Below are 18,334 nucleotides of genomic sequence, written 5' to 3'. Positions count from 1 at the left end.
CCAAATTTCCTTTGAATTTATAGAACAATACAAGCTATTATCAGAAAATGAAATGAAATCTGTTAATCTTGACCTCTGCCACATATATTAAACATCAAAGGTAACTTTTATAGACCTTCTACAGAAGCAGCTGGAAGTCTTGCAGACATTTTTCATAAAAAGTCATCTACAGGCCAGATTTAGGGCAGATTTTTCATTACTCAACTGACTTTAGATGCAATTTATGTTTGAAAAGAGCTGCATATATTTTTATAAGTTGAAACAGCATGTTACATTATTTTGGTTCTGAAGAGCTCGAATTTGGTAAACTGTATTGTTTTAAAAAGAATGAATGGACAAATATCATCTAGCTAAATTCATGTTTTGTACAACAGCTCCTTTGGAGAAGAAGAATAAACTTTAACTGATTAAAATGTTTCTCTAGTTATTGATGTTGATCATCTATACAGGAATAAGATTTCTAGAGCAAACAGAAATGTCATTTTTGCAAAGCAACTACCTCATTCTGATAACTTACAGTATACAATCAATATCCATCTGAACCAGTGGGATAACAGCAAGAGGAGACTACAAGGTGTAAATTGTGTTCTCAACAACCTCTTTTTTTACTGTAAAAGATAAAGGCCCAATCCTGAAACCCTTACTCACATGGGAAGCCCTTCTTGTGAGGGGTTCCATAAATGTCAGTGGAAGTAATTTTCATGCAAGCAGAAAAATAATAGATTCTCTCTTCTGTGCATGTGACTGTGTGGCATCAGCTCTGCCTCTAATGCCATCTTGTTGAAAATACAATAGCCATCTTTCAGCCAGTCCTTTCAGTGAACACATTAAATAGGGCTCATACAAATAAACAAACAGAGTTCACAGCAGTTTTGATTTTTAATGTGAACCATTTGGAGCAGCTCTTATCAAAACAGAGTTGAAAAGTATCTATTTCCAGCAACTGCTGACTAGGGTAGAATGAGACCCCCTTCAGAGTTATTTATCTACTTAGGGCAAAATATCAAAGACTTACTGCAAGGATTTAGTTAATTTGAATCTGAATATACTTTAGGCTCTGAAAGTTTTAAAATGTGTAACACAGTGCAGTCAAATGTAGCTTAGTTTGAACTGTTTGTATTTCATATGAAGACAGTTGTAAATGATTTTTTAAACTTCTTTAATATTTGATTTTACATGACGTAGCTCTGGTTAATGTTTATCACAGAAATAAAGTCTCTTCTGAACAGTAACCACAATATCCTGTTTTTGCTCAAATATAAAATAAAATGAAATTGTAATGTAAAGCATGTTTCTGGTACAGCCATAAATTAAACAGGACCGATCTACCTGAATGACCATCTGAGATTGACAGGGCTGGAACTGCTAACTGTTGCATGATGTAATTTCAAGAGAATGAGAGGTAAGATATATTCTGTAGAGGGCCTGTGGTTTTGGAATGCTCCTTCCTCAGACAGCATATTCTAGTTACAGCCAAATCCCATTTGCCTTACTCACGAAAGTGGGCCATTAACTTCCCTGAGGCTCCTCAAATGAGTAAAAAGAGTTGTTTTTTTAAAAAATGCCTTTAGCCAGCAACATTCTTCTGGGAAAGGCTAGAGATACTTTTATTTGTGTGTGTGTGCAGGCATGTGCTAGAATTTGTCTGTGTACTGGGGCACATTGCCATTGGGTTAATGATAGTTTTTAGGTACCTCGTTATTTAGAAACATAGTGATGTTTTGAGCAAGAAAGTCTAATAAATAAAAACATATTATTTTAGCGTATATAAAGGTAAATATATAAAGTGTTTTAAAGTGTTACTACATTTGTGAGTCACAACAACCCTGTTATTATTAAAATTATATTGTACCACTGGGTTACTCTGGAAGGCAGTGCATGGACATCTGTATTACTGCTATACAGGGTCCTCTAGCAAAATTGTAAAAGAACAGCTCGCAACAATCTGCTATTTCACTGTATTTGCCAGGAGTCTCAGAGAAGACTAAGAAAGACAGACAATTTATTTTGTACAGATTTAAACAGAGCAGTATATTACGATTACTTCATCAGTGGCTTGTTGTTGAGAAAGCATGAGGAGGCTTGTGGTAGACAGAGTAAGTATATGAAGGAGCTATGCTTGGTAGACTGATCAATTGACTGGTCAAATGTCAATTGATTGGTCAACTGACCATCTATTATTTGATCATGGTCAAATGTCGAATATTCCAGCAAGAATGCCCTGATGTAGGCAGTGGCCTACCTTTTTAATTTCATCATGGTGTCATCTGTTAGTAAGCCCACTTAAAGATTTTGATTACTCACTTTACTTCATGCTAATGCTACCTGTTGTGGGAAAAGGGAGAACTAATTGATAGCTGAGCATCTTGATTGCCTGGAATCTTCTAGAAAAAAAGTTGTATGTATATTTTTGTGTATATCAGTGTATAACATTCCTTCAGTGTACATGGTGGTTTAGAAAGCACAGTAAACAAGTTAAGACATGGTTCCTGGCCCAAAGAGCTTACAATCTAAACTGACTAGACAAACATACAGAAATTAAGGAGGATGTGGAGGAGGGTTCACAGTCATTAAACCTAACACAGAAAGAAAAGATGCACAGCCATTAAACTGCATGAAAAGTTGGCCTGCTGCCTACTTAGAGTAAGAGTAATTACAAATGGCTTTTTTATTTTATAGTTGCTATGTTTATTTTTTTTTCTGTTCAATTTTAGTTTTCTTTTTTTTTGCAAATTAATTCCAATTCAGCAGTCTCTCGTTGGAGTCTATTTTTGAAGTTATAACATTCAAAAACCAGTCAGAGAACACTTCAATCTCTTTGGTCACTCGATTACAGACCTAAAAGAGGCAATTCTTCAAATAAAAAGCTTCAAAAACAGACTCCAATGAGAGACTGCTGAATTGGAATTAATTTGCAAACTGGATACAATTAACTTAGGCTTGAATAAAGACTGGGAGTGGATGTGTCATGACACAAAGTAAAACAATTTCCCCATGTTTATTCCCTCCCCCCGCACTGTTTCCCAGACGTTTTTGTCAACTGTTGGAAATGGCCACCTTGATTATCACTACAAAAGGTCGTCCGTAACCCACCCCCCCCCCCCGCTCTCCTGCTCACCTTACCTGATCACTCTTGTTACAGTGTGTATGGTAACACCCATTGTTTCATGTTCTCTGTGTATAGAAATCTCCCCACTGTATTTTCCACTGAATGCATCCGATGAAGTGAGCTGTAGCTCACGAAAGCTTATATTCAAATAAATTTGTTAGTCTCTAAGGTGCCACAAGTACTCCTTTTCCTTTTAATATTAAAGCCACTGAAAGTGGAAAACAAAAACTAATTTCTCTAATCCAAAATTCTGAGACATATATTATGTACACATGAGACCATTTTAACAAAGAAAATCCACACAGTTGCTACCACTAGTGTGTCTTCAGTGGTGTGAACAATGGTGAGAAAGCTGGTGTTTTAACCCCTGTGTTTTCTATTCAAGAAGGTTGCTCTTATGGTGAAGGCAGTTGAGTGCCACCATGCAGAACTGGAGTCTAGCCTCTACACAGAGTTCCTGTGTGATGCTGGGGAAGTCACTTAAACCAAACTTTTCACAGGTGGTCATTTAATTATGTCTGTTTTATTTTGAGTGTGCAACCTGAAACACCTTGGGTCTGATTTGAAGAAGTTCTGAGCGTTCACAGCTAGAACTCAAGTCAATTGGAGCTGTGCTTTGAGCATACAAAATGATAAAAATGCTAGGGACTCTGAAAAATTGTCCCTAGACATCTTAAATTGGGCACCATATTTAGTTGACTTGTGATAATGTCCTTAATAGTCTATGCCTCAGCTCCCCTTCAGTAAAATGGGGATAATACTATCATACCTCATGAGCTGTTGCAAAGATAAATTTATAAATATTTGTGAAACACTCTGATACTTTAGTGCTGCATAGCAGAAACAGATATTCGGCTATGCTGAATACAGCTGGTTGAAATTTTTTGCACAAAACTAATTTCTCCTCAGACTGTGGTTCTGCTCCTGTTTCTCTTGATTCTATCACCCAACCTGTCCCGCTCCCCCAGTGATCCCAGGGTCTTGCTGATCTGCCTCTGCCTGCCTGCTTTTCCTCCCACAGCCTGCTCCCCCTCTGTTCCTCACTCCTCAGCATTCAAGACAGGCTGCTTCCTGGGTGAAAGCAGGAAAAGCATTGATTGTACAGGGGAATCAGTCTACTTGCTCTCAGTCTGGTGCCAAGCACCACAGTGGCCCAAAGCAGCAAGAACAGCAATTACAGGGAAAGTCTGGCTCAACTTTGCTCAATATAGACAGACTCGTAAGAAATTTTTGTAGCCAAATTCTAAGCCTCTACTGAGCATGCGAAAATGGCAATTCCAGACCATAGGCACGGGAACTAAGGGTGCGGGGTGTGCAGCAGCACCCCTGGGCACCCAGCTGCCAGCCGCACATGCCCCGACTGTGCTCCCGGCTCTCAGCCCCCCGTGCCCAGGGCTTTACTCCCAGCCTCAGGTCTGGGAGCAGAGGGGTCGACAGGAGTAAGGGGGCTGGCTTTCAGCACCCCCACTATTAAAAGTGTTCCAATACCACTGTTCCAGACCCTAATAACTTGGCCAAATTTGGGTGGATTTGCACTGGGATGGTAAAAGGCAGGTCTCTGACCTGAGGGTGACTCCTTCTGCCAAATTTCAAGTTCCTGCTCCAAAGCATGGGTATGTTAAATCTTCTCAATGGCATAGATGTCAGAATTTTAACATTGTTTTAACATATTTTCCCTTAAGCCTGTTCTTGGAAAAAACTGAACTGCTTTTGTGCAAACTTTTTCCAAAAAATTCAGCTTCGGCAGGCACCTGGTATAGATACTTTCAGACTCATCAGTTGCATTTTGGCAATATTATAAGCAATTGAAAATGGCCTTATAATGGAAAATGTTAGGCACCTTAAATATAAGCAGCACTGCCAGCTCCATCTATAATAAGGATCTGATTCAGGGAAGCATACTTATTCGGTAAAACGCTTGAGCAGGTGCATAATATTAAATATGTGCATTAGTCTCACTAAAGTCAATGGGTCTTAAATACGCTTAAGTATGTGCTTGAATGCTGTCATGAATAGGAATGGTTTTAGACGCATACTTAAGTGCTTTCTCAATCAGGGCCATAAGCATGTAGGATTAGACAGGCAATTACATATTAAGTGCACACAATGCTATTATAATGTTAGATCATTTGCCAATCATAACATTTTATAACTATCACATATGTATATTTAACATAATGCTGCAGTCATATTTAATGTAAGAGACACGGTGTCAAATTATTCATTAGGAAAAAGAACATGCTAGAAATTTGCTTCTTTTCAAGGGTAGCATGTCTCTGAAAATGTAATGTTTTTGCATGTAATAGGAAAAAACACACATAAAATGAAGGGTATAAAAGAGCTTTTTAAAAAATGTGAATAACATTATTAATGCTAAGGACCAATAAAAATGTAAAGAAAATGAGGATTGAGAACATTTTGTTAACAAATTATATGCAACAGAAACTGGATTAGGGATAATGATGATAACTCAGTTAAGCAGAGAATATGTAATGGGAAAGGGATAAACGGGGCAGAGAAATGTTTTTCTGTAGAATTAAGGAAATAATTCAAAACAAATACTTGATATGATTGATCAAGCTTTTGTCTGCTTTCACAATGTAATTTAAATTTCCTCAAATGTATTTGTTTTTCAAATAATTCAGGAAATATGTTTTTTAGCCTATGGATTGATCACAAATCTTTGAAATTTGACTTGTTTTTCCTAGAAAGTGATTGTTTGTTTAAGGCACATGTTAATAATTCTGTTCCCTAACTGGCCATGCATGCAACCCACTTCCAAGTGAATAATATAACTGGGTGTAAATTTAAAAAAAATTGTTTCCCAGAACACTCACATGAATGACTTTGAAAATTGCCTTCTGTGAACATTTATGGTAGTAAAGTTTGTTGAAAGTTCACAGAAAGCAAACAAAAAAAGAGTGAACACATGGCCAAAGCAAATTATATGGAAATTTGAAAGAATATTTAGGAAATTTTAAAAACTATTTACCCTGCTTTTGTCTGTGTTTGAAGTTCAGACAACTTGGGATCTAATCTAAGCTTTAGCACAGATATCCTGTGTGACCGTGGAGCAGTCAAATTAGGCAACAGAAATAGTGCTGTGAAAATACAGTGCTTTACTATTAAACAGGAAAAGAAATAAAAAGGGAAACTTTTAATTAAAAAGATTGGGAATTGGGAATAGGAATTTTATAGTAGATAATGGTGTACTTAATGTATCAATCTTAGTTGTATCTTAGTCCAATGGGGATTATATTTCCTTTCTTAGCAGAAGACAAACTCAAGACATTGTTGTACTGTGAGTTTGACACCACACGACTCTCCAGCTTTACAATACAAATGTTTTCCCAATGTAAAAATTATAATGCAGTCTCCAGGGATTTACATTAAAATCATTGGGGCATCTTCTTGACATAGTAAAATTGTCATTTTAGATGCGGATTGATATCATTTTCTCATCATAATTGGACTTGTAAAATGGTCTCAAGACCCACATTAAGTTTTCACTGTGTTTCCTTGACGTTATAGAATATCTATTCTTTGGCTTTGAATAGATATCAGCATGTGACAATGCCAAGTCCTATTTAAGTGAATGGGGAATTGTCTCACAAAAGGTTCCAAGCAGGAACAGCTATAAATGCTCTGTCTACTAATTCTTTTTTGCCATTTATATCTTGTGCCATTTCAAAAGGGAGTATTTCCAAATAGAAAGGAAACAGCTAGAGCCCTGAAGCAGGACTGTGATTCCGCAGTCCCACAGGATCTGCTCCCACAATAGCAGGAATGGGTAAAATATATTTTATTGCAGCTGGCATTGGGTGGGCCAAATAACAGACAGCAGTAATTTGCAGGAAAACACTAAATCTCTCACAATTTTTACATGGTAAAATGATGAATGATTTCCGTTTATATAATATATTAATCAACTGTTGTTTTTTTGTCTTTTTGTTTTTAGTAGCATAGGGAAATCTGCCTCTCTTACAGGATCTAAAGTTTTTGCAGGTGGGAACAAGATAAAAATTCATGAAAAAATGTGGGAATGGGTACTGGGGGGCAGGACAGGAGCAGGATTAAAAAAATAGTCCCATGCACGGCTCTAGAAGCAACTCATGTTAAGAATTAACTCACTTCCAAATTTTATGTGTGATAGTTTTGAACTTTGCCCCTTATTTTATGTAGTGTTTTGAAATTGTATACAAATTACATTGTGTGCTTTGTTAAATGAAAAAGGCAGAACATTTTCAAATGCTTTTCCAAACTTCAGGCCCCCAAAACAAAAAACACCCGAGGCATCTGGCTGACACACCACTGTGATATGATTAGAAATAGTTTAAGAAGTTAAGTGCTGAAGAGACTGAAACCTGTATTAAGAACAGAAACACAAACTCAGCTTTACTAATGTATACACTCTACTACCATCTATAATAGCAGGGACATTTCTTCATTTATTATATCTTTTTTTGTCCATTTATATCTGTGTGCCACCTTTAACTGAGAAAAAGAGAGAGATGGGTATAGGTTTGGGCCCAATGAGAATAAACAGTCTGAAATTAGAGACCAGTTGAAATCCTGCCCAGTCATTCTGTTTATACAGTATTTATTTAGATTGACTTTGTAGCCAAAGCACTTTTATTTTTAATCAAGCAGGGGTTTATTGTGGCAATAAGCCTGCTAGTTTCCACTAATACTTCAACCCTTTGGAGGGCTGTCGAAGGTCTTGGGAGGAAGAACAGAGCAGGTTTGCAGTCAAGTGCTCCCGTTAAAAATGTAACATTTCTTCTGTCTCCATGCACAATCATAAAAGAGAAAGTTTACACAGCCCTTGTATTTCAGATGTGCACATGCCAGTCCTCCAGATCAGGTCTCACCCTTTTTCCTGGTTCTTGTCACGCAGACAGAAAGAGAAAAGTCCAAAGTGCAGGCAATGCAATGTTTATTGGAGTTAGTTTCCAGCAAACATGTATACCATAACTTAGATGCTGCAGAGCCTGGTTTCCCAGTGTCCCATTCCCACCTCTGATGCCGCAGAGCATTTATCCCATGTCCCCACTTTCCAGCTCTGACACCGCAGAGCCTTGCTTGTGTCCCCATTCCCATTTCCTACCTCCTTCTTCCTAGCAGGCCCAAATATACCTGCAATGCACGCCCTTGGTCCCACCCCTTACAACTTATGATCATGTTCCGTTTTGGAGGGTCGTGAGTTTAGGGTCTTTGTTCCACCTTTTTTGTATTCCATGAGAGGGGTGAGGAGTGAAGTTGTGCTACAGTCAGAGACAGGCTTTTTTTGGCCTTGTAGTGTTTTATACCTTCTCCCCAAACCCTCCTTGCCCCTCCTGACTGGTTGTTTGACCTTGCCTTGAGAGATGAGCCAGGCAGCCTTTCAGTGTATGCTCATGTATTACACTTTTACCATACCCTGTAACACTTTAGTTTTATTTTATTTTTACCCCGTCTGCTTGTAGGAAGATGTAAAACACAATGGCTTTGTTTACACACATTAGTATGAGATATAAGAGTATCAAATAGTTAAACCCAAAATTTTTCTTAGGCTGACAAACAGGCTTTTATAACTTAACACCATATTTTATTTTTGTTTATTTCTAGGGACAGTAGTTTTACTTATGTCATAATGCAGAAGCTGAATAAACTCAAAGAAAGTTAGACTCATATTCCTATGTAAACAGCAGAGGTATAAGAACCCAAAGCTTCAAGTCAAGCTTCTCTAGGAATGTATTGGCAAGTGTTTAACAAGATAATGAATCACAATATGGAATGATACTCCATTGCACAAATACAGTCTAGTTTCCCAATGGAAAGTTTGGGTCAGGTACAGAAAATCTGAAATAATGCATGTGTGACCATTAGATTATAAATTCTACTTTGTATTGTATTTAATGTAGATGATCTAATTTAGTAAGACAGAAGATTGTAACAGTTTCAAACCTGGAACTCTTCATCTACAGAAAATTGACACTGGCATTAAAAAAAACCCACTGGACACTTTTTTATTTTGGTCCCCACTTGGGATCTCATACTTTGCCAAATTTGATGTATGATTTGTGCTCTTTGTGTTCATAAGAGCTGCACAACCAATGCAAATTTTTTTGTGTCAAATCTTCAGCACCTGTCAGGATTCTGAATTCCCAAAGCCCACTGAAGTCAATAGGAATCTTTCTTCTGACTTCAGCCTGGGCCCTTTCAATATATGAGCTCTCCTACTTTGTCCCTGGGCCAATTCACACACACAAAAACAAAGAAACAAACAATGACAATTCCCCCTTCGCTTAAATGGATGTTGATGGTTGAAACTACTCAAATGAACTAAATAAGAAAAGAAAGAGAAAGCTATATGTCTACAATATTTGATCCATCACTTCCGCTATTTCGTGCAATATGTCATATTAAACATATGTACACCATTTTAAATGTCTAAACTTAAACTATAAGGATTTTTGAGGAATATTATGTGAAAGTTGAAATGGACAAAACAGGTTGAAAGACCCTAGTGCTCCCTGAAATCATGTGTGACCCACTTTTGTCAAATACATTCTGTTAATCTTTTTAATTTTTAAAGCACTATTAATATATGCCAATGTGTGGCAGAAAGCCCTTTCTCCCTCACTGCTTCACACATTGCAAGGCATTAAACAAAATTTGTATTTTTTTAAATGTACAGAACATACATTATTTATGTAGCATAAACATGAACATTTCAAGGAGCTGGGCTGCGAGCTGCAATCCTAGCTCAGTCAAAACTCTGATATTTGCTGTTATCTCTACACACGTTTACAAAGGTTGACATATGAAAAAGCCTGGAAATAATATGAGGTTGCAGGCTATGAAACAAGCCTGCTTTGGAACTGAATCTGCCTGTCAATTCACTTCATTGGGTTCATCTGACATTAAATGAAAGCACATAAAATAGAAAGTTTTTGCAAGCACTAAAAGATGGGCACATCTGCAGGGCAAATGATTAGCTCAGTAGTGTTCCTTCAAGTCCAAAACTAGTCTTTTTTTGTTCTTCAAATGTTTGTTGATGGGATTATATTCATTTTTTTGGAGGGTGTGGGACTTTGAAGATACAGCAAATCTGTACATCCCAAAGGTGGTGAAGGAGATAAGTATTATAATGTAGGATTACAGGGGCATAACCAGAATGCATTTCAATTGGGCACGAAATTTCAGTCTGAGATTTCCCTATGGCTGTCATGAGGGAAGATTTAGCTAACACAATATACAAAGGACAAAATCAAGAGAGATAAGGAGGCTTTCCTCAGTCCATGACTGCTCTGGGAAAATGAGGAGGAAATCCTGTACTAGGAATGTATCTTCCACAGATGGGATTTTATTCTCACAAGAATAGTGTGTTCTCATGTCATGCAATACAGTTTATTTTCAGATGAAGTTTCTTAAAAGTGTGTGTGTGTGTGTGTGTGTATTTTTGAGAGAATGAGACCACCTGAACCTTACAGAGTTGGATGCAGAGTCTTAGAAAAGGGAAAATGACATGTAGAGATGGAGTCTAGTAAAAGAAAAGAAAGTTGGATCCTGATTTTCTGAATCTGCACAAAAAGTGTGCATGTTGGCTGAGGTAACACCCAAAAATGTCCACAACTGGAAGGCACAGCTTGCTGTACATCCTTCTTCCTTGTTCTGGAAAAGCAGAAAGAACAGAAGGTAGGAGGAGACATGATGACATCTAGAAACACACCTTATAAGGTTTTTTGGAGGCCAAGACACACCACAAAACAGAAATGGTAAGAAGATCACCACAGTAACTATGGTTATTATCAAGGGTCAATGCTTTTTTTCTTAGCAGTGTTCTCCACTGGTCATTAATGGTATCTACCAAACTAATGCAGAGAGTGTGAATGGTATGGATTCATGTATCAACAGCATACTATAGAAATGGTTAGTGCTTCCTGTTTCTTCAAAACAAATCCAGGTTCCTATCCTAGACACCGTGCATCAATCTCCTTGGAATATTATACTCCTGTGGCATCTCTTGTGGCAACAAACATGGTATTAAACTACCAGAACTATACACAAATCTAAGAGCAGGATTCACAGAGAAAATCATATCCAACAACATGGATTATTAAGTATTATCTTTGACAATTTAAAAAGTATAAACACACCCGCAAATATATTCATTCTTCATTGTGTGCCCTCCAATTTTCAGTACCTGTAAAAGGAAGAGGACATGTAGAATAAAATGAATGTTAATGGACTTATGTTGGCAGTTTGTCATTGGAGTTATCTTGCCCTTGCTGATGCTGGTTTATGGTCTGGCCAGCTGACATCAGCATGGGAGCCGGCACACATGCCCTGATGGAGTGGAAAAGAAAGGTAGCAATTTAAGCTAGAGCCAGATGTCTAAGAACCAGGGCTGACTTTTTGGTTCACTGTGTATGGGAACAACTGACTTTTTGGTTCACTGTGTATGGGATTGTGGGCCTTGAACCCTGACCCACAGGCAGTGCTTAGGCCATCACCTCCATTCAGCAGCTCATCTGAATAACAAGAGAAGGTAACCAGTGAAGTGCTAGCTCATATTGCAGGAAACATCCAGCACCCCCAGTTTGCCTGAGGAGCGCTATATAAACCAGGAAGTAACACTCACTGCTACTATGTACCTCTGCTGCTTATGTGACTTCTGAACCCTGTATTCCTGCCTGCTCCTGGTTCCTGTCCTCCTAATGCAGACTCACGTTTGCTCCCCATACCTGCTTTCCTGCCTTATTTAAGGTCTCTGCACCTATGCCTGGCACCTGATGCTGTCTCTGGCTCTGACTACTAGGCCTGACTCAAGCTTTGACCAATAGGCCTGACTACCCACACACTGGCCACAATGAAAAATCTAAATAATTTCACTTTGGTGAACTGAAAAAGTCCAACAAATTGTTTTGAGTGGAACAAAACATTTTGTATGGCCTGAAATGAAATGTTTTGTTTCCTTGTTTTAACCTTTTTTAAAATAAAATTGAAGAAAAATTTGAAATGAAAAATTGGTCTGAATCAAGAAGTCAAAACATTTCATTATGAAAAAAATCAAAATGAAATATTTATTTTTGTCTGGATTTTTTTTCTTTTTGTGAGGATGGTACTGAGAAGAATTTGCAAAATATTTTGGAGAACCTGAATCTGCATTTTTTTGGTGAAAAAAGTTTTGTCCAGAAAATGTTGCTCAGCTGTCCTGTCAATCCTTGTCTAATGCACAGAGAAATACAGTACTTTGAGGTCCTCTTCCAAGGCCTGCATTTCCATGTGCCTGTCAACTAAGTCCCCAGCGCAACTACAGTGTGCATCAAGGCATTTCTCAACACCAGGGCTTAATGCTGCAGAACATCCGTTTCCTTAAAGACGTTACATTGTTACTTCAAATTCACTTAACTCCTACCTTGTGCATTGTGCAGCTGAGAGGAGGAGCTGAGTTAAAACAGAGTGCACCAGATACTATGGTGATGAGCATGGTACAAAATCTTACTTAAAACTGCAGATGGATACATACTGTACATACCTACACATTCACATTGTATAGCACCTCTTATTGGACCAGTGAAACAGACACCTAGGTATTTCAGCAGAGATGTTGAATGCTTTGTATCAACTCTTCTTCTGGATGCTTCTCCCCCTGCGTTTCTTTGTTCTCTGCATTAGTTGTCTTGCTCACTCCACCTCTTCTTTCATTCAGCTTGGTTTTGGATGGTGGTAAAATTAGGAAGACAGAAGGAGGATAAAACAAGCTTTTTCCTTGAGCATTTCTTTGTGTATTGGCAGGGGGTCTCTGCTCAATTCTGCTCCTCAGGGAGGCAAGCTATTACAATGCACTATACAGGGAAAGAGTAGCAGCCGTGTTAGTCTGTATCCGCAAACAGAAAAGGAGGACTTGTGGCACCTTAGAGACTAAGTCCTCCTTTTCTTTATACAGGGAAAGCAACATTCAGAAACAAGTGTTTCCTCATCAGCTTTTACAACTGTTCAATTTGGTATTAAATGTCCTGCATGTAACTTTATTGGGGAGCGCCAGTAGCATTTTGGGGAAACATATCCTCTGATGGGAGGACTAATGGAGGATTTAAGGCTTAACATAATTATATTAGTGTCTCAAGCAAGATTGCTACCTCTGAAGAGAATTATGTTGTATATAGGATGTTTAGTAGATCAACTGTGTGGCATGTCTACAAACACTCAATTTAGAGAGAGAAAGGAGGGCCATTAACATGAAAAATAGGTCTCCAAAGATAATAGGTAAACTGATCATGCGGAAGGGACAGGCAGCCAAGATACAGAGGCTACCATGCTATTATAATACTTCTGTTTTAAAATAGTCAGTGAGTATGGATCTGGCCTTGAGATCAGCCTTTCATTACCAGTCAATGTTTTTTTAAATAAAAAGTATACATAAAATATGTCTATACATTTTGTTTTTGACAGGAATAATGTGATTGTGCTTTATGGTCAGGGATGATCCACTAATCTGCATATTTTACAGTATGTGTTTTTTAAATTATTCTGGAGGATTCTAGTCAGCTTAGATAATTGTGGGGGAGATTTTCAAAAGCCCCTATAGGATTTAAGAGACAGATCCCATTGAAAGACAAATCTCCCCCTATACCAAAAGGTGGTTTTTGAGTTCACCTAACTTAAACAGTGTTTAGCAAGAAAACAGAATTCAGTTAAGGCCTGATTCCTTATTGGTCTTGGAGCAAGAGTATACAAATCATCAGGTCCTTGATGCTGGACCCCATTCTGCATTGATCAGAGGGTGCTTTTGTGATCCATGGTATGTAAACTGAGCATTTAAGTGGATAGCTCTGTGTAAAGATTGAGTCACACTGAAAATACTGTGCTTTCAGTTCTCAACCTGAGACAGCACCAAGAAGGAAAAGCAGTTTTTCATGTACACAGGTCCTATAACTTAGTGCACTAGAGCATACCTTTGAAAACTATACAGTAAATAGGGGCCCTTTTTGAGAAAAAGGGAACATCTTTTAGTGCTATTGGAACATCATAGAATTATAGAAGATTAGAGTTGGAAGAGACCTCACAAGGTCATCTAGTCCAACTCCCTGATCAAAGAAGGACCAACACCAACTAAATCATCTCAGCCAGGGCTTTGTGAAGCCAGGCCTTAACAACCTGTAAGGATGGAGATTCCACCACCTCCCTAGGTAACCTATTCTAGTGCTTCATCACCCTCCTATGAAATAGTTATTCCTAATATCCAACCTAGACCTCCCCAACTGTAACTTTAGAGTACTGCTCCTTGTTCTGTCATCTGCCATCACTGAGAACAACCTAGCTCCATCCTCTTTGGAACCCTCCTTCAGGTAGTTGAAGGCTGCTAGCAAATCCCTCCTCACTTTTCTTTTCTGCAGACTGAATAAGCCCAGTTCCCTCAGCCTCTCCTCATAAGTCATGTGCCCCGGCCCCCTAATCATTTTCCTTGCCCTCCACTGGACTCTCTCCAATTTGTCTACATCCTTTCTGTAGTGGGAGGCCCAAAACTGGACACAATACTCCAGATGTTGCCTCACTATTGCCAAATAGAGGGGAATAATCACTTCCCTTGATCTGCTGGCAGTACTCCTAGTAATGCAGCCCCATATACCATTAGCCTTCTTGGCAACAGGCACACACTGTTGACTCATATCCCCCTCTCATCTATGTTGGACTGGGAGTATTTATGGGAGGAAGAGAGAGAATGGAAAGTTAGAGAGAATCCAATCTAAGTGGCTACCATTTCCATGCATGGTTCCATCCTTCAAGTCAGTAAAATGATTTACTTCTCCCCTATGTTTATTACCCTGTGGCAAATAGAAAGTTATTGACAGATAAACAGAAATCTGTAGGTATCACATAAGATGCAGTGAGTACTTATAGGAAGATTATATATTTATTTTTAAAAACACCTTAATTTTGTGAAACAAATATATATTTTTTTTAATCCCCAGACAAAAATTCTGAATTTGACATTGACAGTATACATCAACTATTTGAAAGTAAAACCAAAAACTCACAGGAAAATTATAATTACAAAACAAAATTAAAAACAAAACCCCAAGCCCCACCACCACATACCATTCAAAATTCAGGATATTATGGTTATGGTTGAATGTAAAATAAACCCCAATATTTGAAATTATGCACAAGTAAGGCACTCAAATCATAATTTTGGCCCTGTAGTGGTGCCAGCTTCTTATCACTTCTTCTTTTTTCCTTTCTTATTGACTTCACAAGGTATGCATGTAGGGGCACTTATATCACAGAGCTTTTAAGGACATTTTGAATTTGGAAAAGCCACCGTATCAGTAAACGGTTTCAGAGTGGTAGCCGTGTTAGTCTGTATCAGCAAAAGGAACGAGGAGTACTTGTGGCACCTTAGAGACTAACAAATTTATTCGGGCATAAGCTTTCATGGGCTAAAACCTACTTCATCGGATGCATGCAGTGGAAAATACAGTAGGAAGATATATATATTTATACACATGAAAAAATGGGTGTTGCCATATCAACTGTAACGAGACTCATCAATTAAGGTGGGTTATTTTCAGCAGGAGAAAAAAAAAGCTTTTGTAGTGATAATCAGCATGGCCAATTTCAAACAGTTGACAAGAAGGGGTGAGTAATAGTAGGGGAAAAATTAGCATGAGGAAATAGTTTTTAGTTTATGTAATGACTCATCCACTCCTAGTCTTTATTCAAGCCGAATTTAATGGTGTCCAGTTTGCAAATTAATTCCAGTTCTGCAGTTTGTCATTGGAGTCTGTTTCTGAAGTTTTTTTGTTGAAGGATTGTGACTTTTAGGTCTGTAATTGAGTGTCCTGGGAGGTTGAAGTGTTCTCTGACTGGTTTTTGAATGTTATAATACTTGACATCTGATTTGTGTCCATTTATTCTTTTGCGTAGAGATAGTCCGGTGTGGCCAATGTACATGGCAGAGGGGCATTGCTGGCACATGATGGTATATATCACATTGGTAGATGTGCAGGTGAACGAGCCCCTCATGATGTGGCTGATGTGATTAGGTCCTATGATAGTGTCCCTTGAATAGGTATGTTGACAGAGTTGGCAATGGGCTTTGTTGCAATGATAGGTTCCTGGGTTAATGTTTTGTTGTGTCATATGTGGTTGCTGGTGAGTATTTGCTTTAGGTTGGGGGGCTGTCTGTAAGCAAGGACTGGCCTGTCTCCCAAGATCTCTGAGATTGAGGGATCGTCCTTCAGGATAGGTTGTAGATCCTTGATGATGCGCTGGAGAGGTTTTAGTTGGGGGCTGAAGGTGACAGCTAATGGCGTTCTGTTATTTTCTTTGTTGGGCCTGTCCTGTAGTAGGTGACTTCTGGGTACTCTTCTGGCTCTGTCAATCTGTTTCTTCACTTCAGTGGGTGGGTATTGTAGTTTTAAGAATGCTTGATAGAGATCCTGTAGGTGTTTGTCTCTGTCTGAGGGATTGGAGCAAATGTGGTTGTATCTTAGAGCTTGGCTGTAGACAATGGATCGTGTGATGTGGTGTGGATGAAAGCTGGAGGCATGTAGGTAAGTATAGTGGTCAGTAGGTTTCCGGTATAGGGTGGTGTTTATGTGACCATCGCTTATTAGCACTGTAGTGTCCAGGCAGTGGATCTCTTTTTTGGACTGGACTGGTCCAGACTGAAGTTGATGGTGGGATGGAAAATTGTTGAAATCATTGTTGAAATCATGGTGGAATTTCTCAAGGGCTTCTTTTCCCTGGGTCCAGATGATGAAGATGTCATCAATGTAGCGCGAATAGAGTAGGAGCGTTAGGGGACGAGACCTGAGTAAGCGTTGTTCTAAGTCAGCCATAAAGTTGCTGGTATACTGTGGGGCCATGCGGGTACTCATAGTAGTGCTGCTGACTTGAAGGTAATAGCCCACCTTAATTGATGAGTCTTGTTAGAGTTGGTATGGCAACACCCATTGTTTTCATGTTCTCTGTGTGTATGTATATATATATATATCTTCCTACTGTATTTTCCACTGCATGCATCCGATGAAGTGGGTTTTAGCCCACAAAAGCTTATGGCCTAACAAATGTGTTAGTCTCTAAGGTGCCAAAAGTACTCCTCGTTCTTTTTGTATTGATAAAGTAAACCTACCACCATCAGCCTCCCCTCTCCCCTTCAACAGTTTTTTTCATAAGATGTTTTCAGTCAATGGTTGTGCTCATCGTAAATTCAGAAAGGACACTGTACTTGTACAGCATGTAGATGGAGTATTAAAAATGTGCACCATTAAGTATTGGGAGTTATATTTGGTTTTATGCATACATAGCTGATAACAAGTGTGACTGTCACCACACTCAGCCTTGCTTGTTTTAGGAAAGTGCTACAATATTATGATCTGTGCAAAGGATGCAAAGGAGGTTGTCGTATGTACATGCACTTGGCGTGTGCTAATACTGGGGCCACATGGATTCAAAGGGTAGAATGGTTCCAATCTTGAGCGCTGGCACCAGGCTCTCCACAGCATTAAATCAATATTTTGGGGGGTGTATAGGGGGGATCTGCCTGCTGAATAGTTGCACGGGGAGTGCTTCCCATTCTCCTGTGTGCTAGTGCAAAAGGCCACATTGGGGATGTGTTGGAAGGAAGCTACAAAAAGAGCTGTGGTTTCATATTTACATGGATCCAGTGACCTCAATAGCCATGCAACTTGTGCAGAAGGCTACAGCCTCTATTCTAACCCATAGGGTGAAATATTAACCATAGAGGGAAAAAGAGAGGAGGGAGATGGGGCTATATAGCATTCCAGAACCTTAGTTTTGGGTCAGCGAAAATGAATTTCACTGCTTCAGCCATTCCGTACTCTACCAGAAGTGAACATGAATACTCTGGATTTCATCTTTCATGAAGAGTGGGGGAAAGCTGTTCTCTGAATGCTCTTTGTCTAATCACGAATTTATAAAATACATTTTTTATATGGACAATGTAAACACAGCTGGAATCAGCACCATAATTATATCATGAAGAGTAGGGCATTCTAAGGTCTGTGGGCACTTCCAAGATTAAGTTGTTTGTTAAGGATGGTTATGGTTGTCTCAGAATTTCTGTGTTTTCTCAGGTTTCAGAGTAACAGCCGTGTTAGTCTGAATTTGCAAAAAGAAAAGGAGTACTTGTGGCACCTTAGAGACTAACCAATTTATTTGAGCATGAGCTTTCGTGAGCTACAGCTCACTTCATCGGATGCATGCCGTGGA

At 38.8% G+C, this 18,334-nt stretch overlaps 1 long non-coding RNA gene across 11 annotated transcripts in view; it reads left to right on the top strand.

Annotated features, from left to right (window-relative positions):
• The first annotated feature begins 1,309 nt into the window (after positions 1–1,309).
• LOC140911533 (uncharacterized) overlaps positions 1,310–18,334 on the top strand; it is a 402,004-nt gene continuing 384,979 nt past the window's right edge. For all 11 annotated transcript variants that reach the window (XR_012159020.2, XR_012159019.2, XR_013635800.1 and 8 more), the window contains exon 1: positions 1,310–1,402. This is a non-coding gene — a long non-coding RNA (uncharacterized LOC140911533). The remainder of the gene's footprint in view (positions 1,403–18,334) is intronic.

Source organism: Lepidochelys kempii, chromosome 5 (genome assembly GCF_965140285.1).
Source record: "Lepidochelys kempii isolate rLepKem1 chromosome 5, rLepKem1.hap1, whole genome shotgun sequence".
In the NCBI taxonomy this organism is placed as follows: Eukaryota; Metazoa; Chordata; order Testudines; family Cheloniidae; genus Lepidochelys; species Lepidochelys kempii.
This window is presented reverse-complemented; position numbering and strand designations above follow the sequence as displayed.